We start from the raw sequence: 11,229 nt of genomic DNA on the forward strand, positions 1-11,229 counted from the left end.
TTAAAAAAAAACAGTTTAACTTGAAGTCACTTAAAACATAGTGATTAACTATGAAGCTAACTTTTAATTCTCTTTTAATGACAATAGTTTTCAACTGGCAGCAGTAGTACTGGGTTCTAGTTATAGTCCATATTACAATTCTGGGCAAGTCACTTCTGTTACTCAGTTTCTCCCTATGAAAAAAGGGTCAAAGTAAATGCTTATCTCATGTTCTTTTTGTGAAGATGAAGTGAGATGCATAGAAACATAGCATGGTTTTGTGCCAAGCTCACTGAACTTGGTTCAGAAGATCTTTGATTTTGTAACCTACTATCTGTACCACTTTGGGCAACTTATATTTAACTCACTTTTCTCATCTGTAAAGTAGACAATTCTTAAGATTCCTTCTGGACTGAAGTATTATTCTATGTTGTTTACAAAAGCCCTCTTTAAATTGTAAAGAGCTATAGATTAGGCTCTACACTTAAATGACCACCATTTTGATTGAGATCCCCATGGATTCTCACCTGGACTAATGCAGTAGCCCCAGTTGTTCTCTCTCCTCTTCAATCCACCTGCCACACCAAAGATCCCCAAAGAGATCTTCATAAAACACAGGCTTGACCATGCCCCCACTTTGCCTGAAATATTTCAGTATCTCCCTGTTGCTTCTAAGATACTATACAAAGACCTCTAACATTTGAAGCTCTTCACATTCAGATGCCAACCTTCTTTTCCAGACTTACAGGCACATTGCTTTCCTTCAAGGGTACAATCCATTAAGTCTACTTGTGGCTCCTCACACAGGATTTGTTTCTCCCATCTCTGTGCCATTGATGCTATCCATGTCTTCAATGCACTTCTTATCATTTCCAGACTTTAGAATCCCTAGCTTCTTTGAAAATCGATTTGGTTACTGCTCAGTGCTGAAAAAAAACTAACAGGACAAGATAAGCCCAAATGTGACTTCAGTTTTCCCCTTCTCCCCTTTTCTGGTTCCCCTTCCCCACCCTAGTTAAAAATGTCAGCTTCCCTCCAGTTAACTTGCATTTACTTTGTATACAGATTTAAAACTTTTCTTATACATTTGTTTTTCCCAAAAGAATGTACACTATTTGAAGGCAGGGGCTGTTTATATTTGTCTCTTCCTCTAGCTCCTAAAACAGTGCCTGAGTTTAATAAATGCTTGTTGATGATGATGATTATTGTTGTTACCTTTCTGACACCAGCCCAAATCTTCAAGAGGTTTGTGGGTAGTCATCTGCTTCCCTCCTAACTATAATCATTTCCAGGAATTGTCTTGAAAGGCTCCACGGTTTCCCAGGGAGCCTTTCCAAAGGCTCACGGGGTTTCTCCCAAGACTCTCCTATACTTATTACTGAATGTAAAATGAGGAGTTGGGGAGGGGGAAAGTGGGGGAAAAACGAGACAAAGCCTGATTTCTCTCCCAAATCTTCCTCAGACTATACAAAGCTTCATCCTTTTACTAAACTACTGGGCAGAAAGAAATGGGTCAGGTCAAGGACCTTGAGCTTTTTTTTAATCTTTAAAAATCGACCTGCACCTTTTGGCATAATAATAAGAGAACATTGGGAGGCAGAAGGCGATTTGCTTTCTCTTACGGAATCAGTACTTTGGCTTCTTGTGGCTTTGCATACATTTGGCTGAGAAGGGAAAACAAACGTCCCTTCCCTTAAAACAACACAAATTCCTCAGAAACAGGTCTGTCCAAGAAAATAGAAATCCACATCTCCAGACTGCATGCCTTGTCCGGGCTCCCAGGGGAGGATTTAAGGACTAGGGAGGGAGTGAGAAGAACTGGACGCGATGTGCCAGATTTCCACAGCCCCTCCGCCTCTCCTTAGTTGCACTTGACCGATCACACCTCAGCGAAGCCGGCTGTGGACTTGGAGTCCGAGCTAAAGGTCTGTGACCTGGGAACAAACTACCTGCAGACTAACTCAGACAAGCTCCTTTCCCAGTTCTCACATGGGGTCAATTCGAGACTCGTTTGTTTTAGGCTGTAGTTTCAACTCCAGACACCAGAAAACATCGGGACTGAAATGGAGATAACTTCCCTGTCTCCCTTTTTTCCACTACACCTCGCTTTTTCGAACTACCTCTTTCCGTCCTTGTTCCCAAAGTCACTGTCTTATGGCTCGGGCCCCCGGTGCGCAAAGTCTCATCTGCACCCACCGCTCCAGCTCCGAGTGGCCACCGGGAGGCGCGCGAACTCCTTTTTGTCTCCAAGGATTGAGGCACACGGGTGGATTTTCAGGGCTGCGCCCTGTCTTTTCCTTCTCCCACCCTCCCCCACATTGGGAGTCACGGGCGCTGGCACACACGATCTCCCAGTTCTAGTGGATCAGCGGGATCGGATAGAAAAAGGGAATATACAAAGCCATATTACAGGCGGTCCCTAGAGATGGGCTGGATGTCTTGAGAAGCTTGCAAAGGAGGGAGGCGGTTAGTTCTGGGCCTCTTTCTTCCGGTGCTGATAAAGCGGCTAACTCTTCTTTGGGATAAACGAGTTACAGTAATCGCACGTCCGGTCAGAGGCTTCTAAGTGACCCATCACACGAGCGGACAATTACCGTGGCTTGCTGTGGATTACATCAAAGCAAATTTTCAACTCCAGTCCTTTCTCAATGTCTCATTTAAAGGCGCCTTGTGAGAGCTATCTTTAAATAGATAAGAGAACCGAAAGATTTAATCTCTTTCCCTCTCTGTCTCTGTCTCTGTCTGTCTTTGTCTCTCTTCTCTTCTCTTTCTCTCATCTATCATATCCATCCATTCATCTCTCTCTCTCTCTCTCTCTCTCTCTCTCTCTCTCTCTCTCTCTCTGTCTCTCTCTGTCTCTCTCTGTCTCTCTCTTTCTCTCTCTCCTCTTTCTCTCTCAATATAATATTGGAGGACTGGGGTCTAGGAACTCCTCATTCTTTCTAACTTAGCTGGGTCCAGATTACTTAGGGGACACTTATTTTAAAGAGATCCAGTTCTCCAATCCCTGCCCCCTCCATTTTGGTGTTGTGAGGATTGTTTCTGGAAGTCAGTCAGGTACTGAGAGGTGTGTTAGTCCCCGTGTATGTGCAGAAGAAGCAGCTTGAAATATAGTTAGATAAAGCTACGTAGATAGATGGATTTTTCTTCTGGTAGTCAGGACCTAGGACAGTTTAAAAGAGAAAAATAAACCTATCCATATCCCACCCCTTCCTCCAAACAATTTACTTCTTTGGAGGAAGGTGCCAAGATTATGTCTAGAGATCTTGCTCAGTCTTGGTACTGGAAAGGGGTGGGGGTGGGGTGCATCTGAAACAAGGTTCCTGTTTTGGTTTTTGCTACCTCTACAGTTTTCAGTGTGTGAAGGAAGGGGGACTTGTGATTCCTCTCCTGAGAATGCATCTGCTCTGGTTGGATGAGCGGAGTTGAAGTGAGCTAAGAAGACCTGGCTAGCTTTAGCATCACAGCCTTCTCTGAAGACAAGACAGTCCTGATCTATTCTCAGTATGTTAGGCAGACTCATTCCTGATTGCATGGGGGGAGAAGAGAGGAAATCTCAGCTCTAGGCATAAGAGTGAATGATTCAGTTGCAATCATGTGACATGAACCCTATCATCCCCACTTCTACGTCCCTCTCCTAATTAAGTTTTTGCAAGAATGATATGTGCAAGAATGATAGAAACAGACAGAGGCAGGAGCACTCACTTATGAAATGATGCAGGAAGAGAAATGTTTGAAAGAGGAAAGGATTTAGGTCCTGGAGGTCTCTTCTCAGTAATGTGGAAGATGCCATGGGAAGAGGTTGAGCCATATGGGGTCATGTTGTTTTTGTTGTTTGTCCTTCGTTTTCAAAGAGGACGGTGATATCAGGGAGAGGATGCCATGACATGCAGCAGAATTGGATTTGAATGAGGGAGGGTTGGGCAAGGTCACCTGCCTCACTTTCTCCTCCTGAGCCATCTGGGTCCAGTGGCAAGATATACATCGAGATGACTGGAGATGGCACTGGATGGCCCTGGGAGACCTTGGCCTTTTGAAGGTAAGGTCTTCAACAGGTCTCAGTTTGACTGAGGCTGCACACATTCAGTGATTAAGGCTAGGTAATAATTGAGGCAAAGAATCTCCTCTTTCACTTAGTAAGAAAAACTAAATCAATGAATCTGAGAGGGGAAGATCCTTCTGGTCAAAGCAGAAATGATTGCTATTTACATTCAATCTGGACTCAAACAATGCTATAGACTAATGACTTGGATCTAGTTCTTTCTGATTCCAAGGCCAGATTTATCTCCTGTCTACTGATTGCCCCCATGCTTGCAATGCTCTTTTCTTTTTTTCCTCTTTTTTATTATTGAAGCTTTTTATTTTCAAAACATATGCATGGATAATTTTTCAATATTGATCCTTGCACAGCCTTGTGTTCCCAATTTTCCCCTCCTTCCCCCAACCTCCTTCCCTAGATAGCAAGTAATCCAATATATGTTATACATATTAAAATATATCTTAGTTTCCAGTATATGTAAACATATTTGTACAATTATCTTTGCAATGCTCTTTTCTCACTTTTATCTCTTCATTTTCCTTCAAGATTCAGCTCAAATCTTACCTTCATGCAGAAAGCCTTTTAGCCCCCTTCTTCCATTACCTTCCTTCTGAGATGGAAGGAAATGCAATGGACTATCTGATTTAGGTAAGGTTCAGGACAAAGAGTTTCCAAATGGCTTCCACTTAAACCATATATATCTTAAATGTACAATAGTTGTTTATGTGTTTCCTTCCTCAATGACTGTATTTTTGCCTTTGTTTGTTGGGAAGCTTAATGCAATACTTGCCACCTAATAAACCCTTAAATGTGTGTTGACTAAACCCACAGACTACCTTTCATGCCTTATACATAGTTGGTGCTTAATTCTTGTTGAATTGAAAAGACAGCCCTACAGAATACTGTCTTATCCCCCAAAAACAATCTCATGGCTTGTTTTTCTATAACAGCTAAATCCTTTGGTTCTAGGCATATGTAAGTATAGAGGTAGACTGGGATGCATTATGGAGGCCAGAAGTAGACATGGGCTTGTGTGCAGAAAGGCTTATGGGGAGTATTACAGGGCACCCCATACTGAGATGCCGTTGGCTCCTGTTCTAAGCACATAGGATTCAAGATCATCCATTTTCATGGACCATTTTCAGACTTGCCATTCCTGGTTCCAGTGAAACTATAGGTTCCCTGAAGCTTGGCTGTTTTTGCCTTCTTGTCTTTCCCTACCCTACCCAATGACCCTGGGAAGGAGACAGGAGCCATCATGATATCTTTCTGACCCTAAGTCTCTCAGGGAAATGCAAAAACTCTTGGAAGCTGTTAAATCTCATCAACTCACACTTTATCATCACTACTAACAGCTAGGTGAGAGCAGTTCCTGAGAAAGAAAGGTTTCTTGAAACCAAATGACAAGGATTTCCTTGAAAGTCATGTGAATAGATAAACAATAAATTTCTGCTTAACTTATCCACCTTTGTTTGAGAAGTGAGAACTAAGTCTAGCATTTGGAGGCCATGCATTTCTTTTCAGATTCCTGCAAGTAGCAGTTTCACAGCCTTTTCTGTGAACTGATATATACTGATGAGTTTTGCTCACTCTTTTTTGGGCTGAGTAGAGAACTGTGCAGATTTGCCAAGGCTGGTGATTTCCAGTACTACAGTAGCTGATATCATCTAGTGCCTTTTTACAGGGATGGGTGCAGCCACATAAATGAATTTGGGCTGAGTGTGGTGGGACATGTAACAAAGGAGACCCTCTGCCCTGCCTTGTTATATTTCCTAAATTTTGACTATTGTGGAATATGGAAAGGGCCAAACAATACTGTACTTCTGAATTTCAGACACCTGCTTGGTTATTTGATTGTTATTTGGAGCTTTCATGTGCAACTTGCTCTTTCTCTTTTGCTCCTTTCCTAATGTAAATGTTATTTCTTTTTGACCTAGGTTGTTTAAGAGGTGCAATGAACAAACCCCAGAGGACAACTTGGTGGATAGAATGCTGGGTTTGGAATCAGAAAGAGCTGAGCTCAAATTAAGCCTCAGGCACTAGTTGTGTAGCCATCCGTAATTCTGTTTGCCTCAGTTTCCTCATCTGAAAAATGAGCTGGAGAAAGAAATGGCTAATTACTCCAGAATCTTTGCCAAGAAAACTCACAAAAAGGGATCAAGAAGCATTGGATACAACTGAAAATGATTAACAATAACAAAATAAAATTTGGAAAGCAATGGAAAAGTTAGGATTGTTGGCAAAGTAAAAGTAAAAGACTCTCCAAGATTCTAAGTGCAGATTTCTGATCTTGAGATGGGGGGGCTGCCCTTTTCAGTTGAAAAGCAGGATTAGAACACAAGATTCATTTTTCAACTGCATTTCAAACCTCGGACTCCTGCATGTAGCTCTTTTACTCATATTTAAAAGGGCTTTGGGTTTTTTATTTGAAACATGAAAAAAAAAAGAGAAAGATAAATTTGAGTCAGCAATAGATAAAATGACTCTGGATCCTTTTTGAGGGCCTCTTCTCTTTGGGAAAGGCTTTATAACCATGTCCAGTCCAGAGTACTACTTGTACTGAGTAATTAGAATTTAGGCTGAAAACCGTGGCCAAAGTGATCTTCCTTCTTTCTGTGGGACCCAGATACTTTCCTCTAGGACACTGTCCAGAGAGAGGCAAACTGGCCATCTATCTAGTTTTTCAAACCTTATGTTTAGCAACTTTGCTTTTAGAAGATGACAGAAAAAGAAAAATCCCTTATTGTGGAAGAGTTAAAGCTAGGATGAGGGAAAACTACAGTTACAGGGAGGAGATTCTGAGAAAAGAAGGGGAAGAGAAGAGAAGAGAATTGGGGAGAGCAAGAAGAAAATGCAATGGAATATCTGGTTTAGGTAAATTTCAGGACAAAGAGTTCCCAAATGGCTGCCATTACTCATTGGGTTTCCCAGGAGGACAAATGCCAGGAGAAGATATTTTTTGTATGTGAAGGAAACAAGCTCCTTCTGCCCTTCCTGGATCACAAGGCAACTTAGCTATGGAAAACAAATTGTGGAAAAGAATGAGATACATGCCCCAGGACAATATTAGGCCTTTAGACAAAACTAGACAAGTCTTGTGACTTGTGTCAAAGATATAGTATATACTCTGTGAAGCTGGTTATCTGTCCTTCATGGTTCAACTCTTCCTGGACTATTCTGTCTTATTACCAGCTGTCTTGAACACCTCAGAATGACAGTTTTTGTTTTTTGTTTTTTGTGTTTTTTGCTTTCTTAAATGATGAGTTTTTGACTGGTATTGTCCTTCTTCAATTCCAGTTTAGTTCATTCTCTTCACTGCTCTATCTAGTCAAAGTTGCCCTGTCTCATCCTTCATTTTCCAGCTCCTTTTTGTTTTTGTTTTCCTCTATTAGAATTTAAATTCGTTGAGAATAGTCTTGTTTTCTTGTATTTGTATCCTTAGTGTTATAAATGTTGTTTGTATGTATTGATGTATGCATACCTATATGCATGGATTTGTCCATGATCTTTCTTCCCTTCCTTCCTTCCTTCCTTCCTTCCTTCCTTCCTTCCTTCCTTCCTTCCTTCCTTCCTTCCTTCCTTCCTTCCTTCCTTCCTTTCTTCCTTCCTTCTTTCTTTTCTCCTTCCTCCTTTTCTTCCTTCCCTCTTTCTTCTGTCTCTCTGCCTCTTTCTGTTTCTGTCTCTATCTGTCTCTGTATATCAATCTCTGTCTCTGTCTCCATCTCTCTTCCTCTCTCTCTCTCACTCTCCCTCCCAATATTTCAAAGCAATTCTGTTGTCTAGACAGAACTCAAAAGTAAGATGAAAGACAGAAGCAACAAATCCATACATTTGATGTGTGTATATATATATATATATACAATATATATTATATATATATATATAATAACATACCTAGCTGAAAGATGAGGCAGTGTATTTTGGTGAAAGGAGCATTGGACTTAGAATCAGGAGATCTGAAGTCAAGTGCTGGATTTATTGTTTACCAACTCTGGCCAAGTCACTTAACCTCTCTCTTCAGTTTCCTGGTCTGTAAAATGGGGCTCATAAGGCAGTGTGTGAGAGCACTTTACAAATAGAAGGTATTTAATTGTGGGCATGTGGAAATGCAAGGCTGGGTGGAGGAAAGCAGTTACACAATATTTTTCTTTTGTATCAAAGAAGAGCCCAAACTAAGGAAGCTGAAATTAGGAGACTTTTGTTTCTTGTTAGAACCAATTAGCGGCTAATATGAAAGCCCCAAATTTATAAGCAGGAAATTTAGATTTGAATCTAACTCTGTTGTGATTTTGGGAAAGTCCTTGTATTTTCTTGGGGTCTCATTTTCCTCAACTGTAACATGAAGGGTTGAACTAGAAAATCTTCCAAGATAACTTTTATCAAGATTAAGATGATTTAATGATGTATGTATGATTTAATGTATTAATGATTTTTCTATCTTCAAAGAGAATGACATTTTGGGGAATTGTTTACTTGGGCAATTCTAGGGGTGAACAGGGCTGGGGTGGGGGTTGAGGAATGGGGCAGACTTGGCAAATAAATGAACTATATTATTCCTACCTTCCTGGGCTTTTACTCATGCAAAAAGACATTTGTATCAATCTGTAGTTCTTGCTCATGATGTAAGATATTCTTTAAGAAGAAAGTATTTTTTTTAGTAGATTCCTCTACAAGAGAGCGCCTGAGGATGATTACATGCTGGTAGTACCTAGTGGGCTCATCACCCCCTCTTTAATATCTTGAATATACTGTAGGACTGAGTAATTCCTCAATTCTTGGGTTTAATCCAGACTTTAGACCTGCCTTGTGTTTCTCTCTAGCCCTTATCCCTTCTGGGATTTGGACAATTTATGATTTCATTGATCTTTTCAGCCCCTTCTGAATTTTCTTTAAGGTTTAAGCAAAGCCTCTTGTGCACACTCTAGTGAATCTTGAATGGAAATAGCAAGAAACAGAATTAATCAGACAGTGCAGCCCAGAAATCCATGGAGTGTCTTTAGACTGACCAAGTTCTATTGTCTGTTTTAAGCAGCAGGGGTCACTGGTGAAGTGGGTGTTCTCTTCTGGACAGGTTATTTATTGCCAACAGATAAGACAGCAGAGTCAATACAATAAAGTCCACAGTCTTGAAAGCAACAGATGGAATTTGAGTTGCCGAACGAGCCACACACAAACACGTAGTCCTTTTGGTGGGAATCCTAGAGTCACGAAAGGACCCCATCATTCTAGCTAGAGATATCTGGGCCAATATTTGAGCATCTGGCTCAGTTTGCTTTATTTGAGTTAGGAAAGGAGAAATGAGACCAGTCAGAATCTCAACATAGGGACTTATCTAAGAGTGCACATGTTCTTATATACCCACATTCATGCACTGGACTTGAGAACATGAATGGAGTCATTCAGTCATTTATTTTCAGAACTAAACAGGGCTCCATTAAAATGAAAAGACACATAGTCTCACATGCATTCGTGATGATGACCATGTTCATTAATTGGATTTGAAAAATGAGCACTGTTTTGGGGACAATTTTGACTTATATTTTATTGTGTAATTACAAACCGCAAGTCCAAAAGTGGCAGCTTGGAACAGTAGATTGAAAGCTGGTTGTGGAGCTAGGAAGCTTTGGTTCCAGCCCTGTCTTTGATAACTACTAGCTATAACTATGGGCAAGTCAATTAACCTGTGAGCAGTGTCCAACTCAAATAGAATGGATCCATGCAGACTATATATTGAGTTAGAAAATCACTAATTAATATTATCTAGCTTGAATTGCATTTTATATATTCTGTTAAATATTTCCCAATTACATTTTAATCTGGTTCTTCTCTAAAGAGTGTTGTAAGTCTTATGTCACTGGTGGGCAGAATATTTGACACTTTGCCCTAGACAGTTCTTAAGATCATAAATTGGAGAAAGGGCACAGATTTGCACTGGTAAAGGGAATTTCCTCATACTATTCCACATACTATTAAGATCATAGGTCACAGCTCTATCCTTATGTACAAAGACTACAGCTGATTCCCTAGATCTGATTTTACTGGCATTAACTGTGAACACTTTTAATATTTTTTTCCCTAATGTTTTCTAGTAGTTTACGTATCTCTAACTGGACATTGTTGTTCAGACTTCTTTTTTTATTCATATCTGATTCTTGTGACCCCATTTGGAGTTTTCTTGGCAAAGATACTGGAGTGGTCTTCCATTTCCTTCGCCAGCTCGTTTTATAGATGAGGAAACTGAAGCAAACAGGGCTAGTGACTTGACAAAGGTCCATAATTTATAAGTAGGCCAGATTTGAACTCAGGAAGATGAGTCCATTCTGACTGCAGTCCTGGCACTCTATATACTGTACCACCTAGCTGCCAAATGGTACATTAGGAAGAAATCTATTACACTGCAGTAACTTTTCCAAATCTCACATTGGGTTTATGATATGGATGAACAATTCATAAAATGTCTAAAAGCCCTTCTGTCTATGTTGTCTAGAGTCTTATTGTTTTCCACAGTCCAGTTCACCCCATTCTAATTTTTTTATTACTCAATGAAAAGGATCCATCATGGGAAGGAGATAAATAAAATAATATATTTGAAAATTCTTATGTTATCTTACATTTAGCACTCTATTATGGGACTCAGTGTGATACTATGCAAAGACTTTGGAGTTAAAACAATTTGATTCAAATCCTATTTTTTTTTATAAACGAGTTCAGTGCTTTAATTTCGTTTTCTATAGAGTGAGGGGGTTGGATTTAGATAGTCTTTGAGGGCCCCTATAGCTCTTACAGGGGTCCTCAAACTTTTTAAATAGGGGGCCAGTTCACTGTCCCTCAGACTGTTGGAGGGCCATACTATAGTAAAAACAAAAACTTTGTTTTGGGGGCCTTTAAATAAAGAAACTTCATAGTCCTGGGTGAGGGGGATAATTGTCCTCAGCTGCCACATCTGGCCTGTGGGCCGTATTTTGAGGACCCCTGCATCCTGGAGATTAGCAGTGGTGATAATTCATAATAATACCCATAGCATTTATATAGTGCTTTAAAGTTTGTAAAATCCTTTATAAATAGCTTCTTATTTTATCTTCAAAACAACCTTAGGAGGTGGGTACTGTTTTCATCTCCTATTTTATGGGATAATAAGACAAGAAATAGTTGAAATAATTTTCCTGAGGTCACACAGCTAAGAAGGCAGATTTTGAATTTGGGTCTTCCCA

The sequence above is a fragment of the Antechinus flavipes genome, chromosome 6 (assembly GCF_016432865.1).
Source record: "Antechinus flavipes isolate AdamAnt ecotype Samford, QLD, Australia chromosome 6, AdamAnt_v2, whole genome shotgun sequence".
Taxonomy (NCBI): Eukaryota; Metazoa; Chordata; class Mammalia; order Dasyuromorphia; family Dasyuridae; genus Antechinus; species Antechinus flavipes.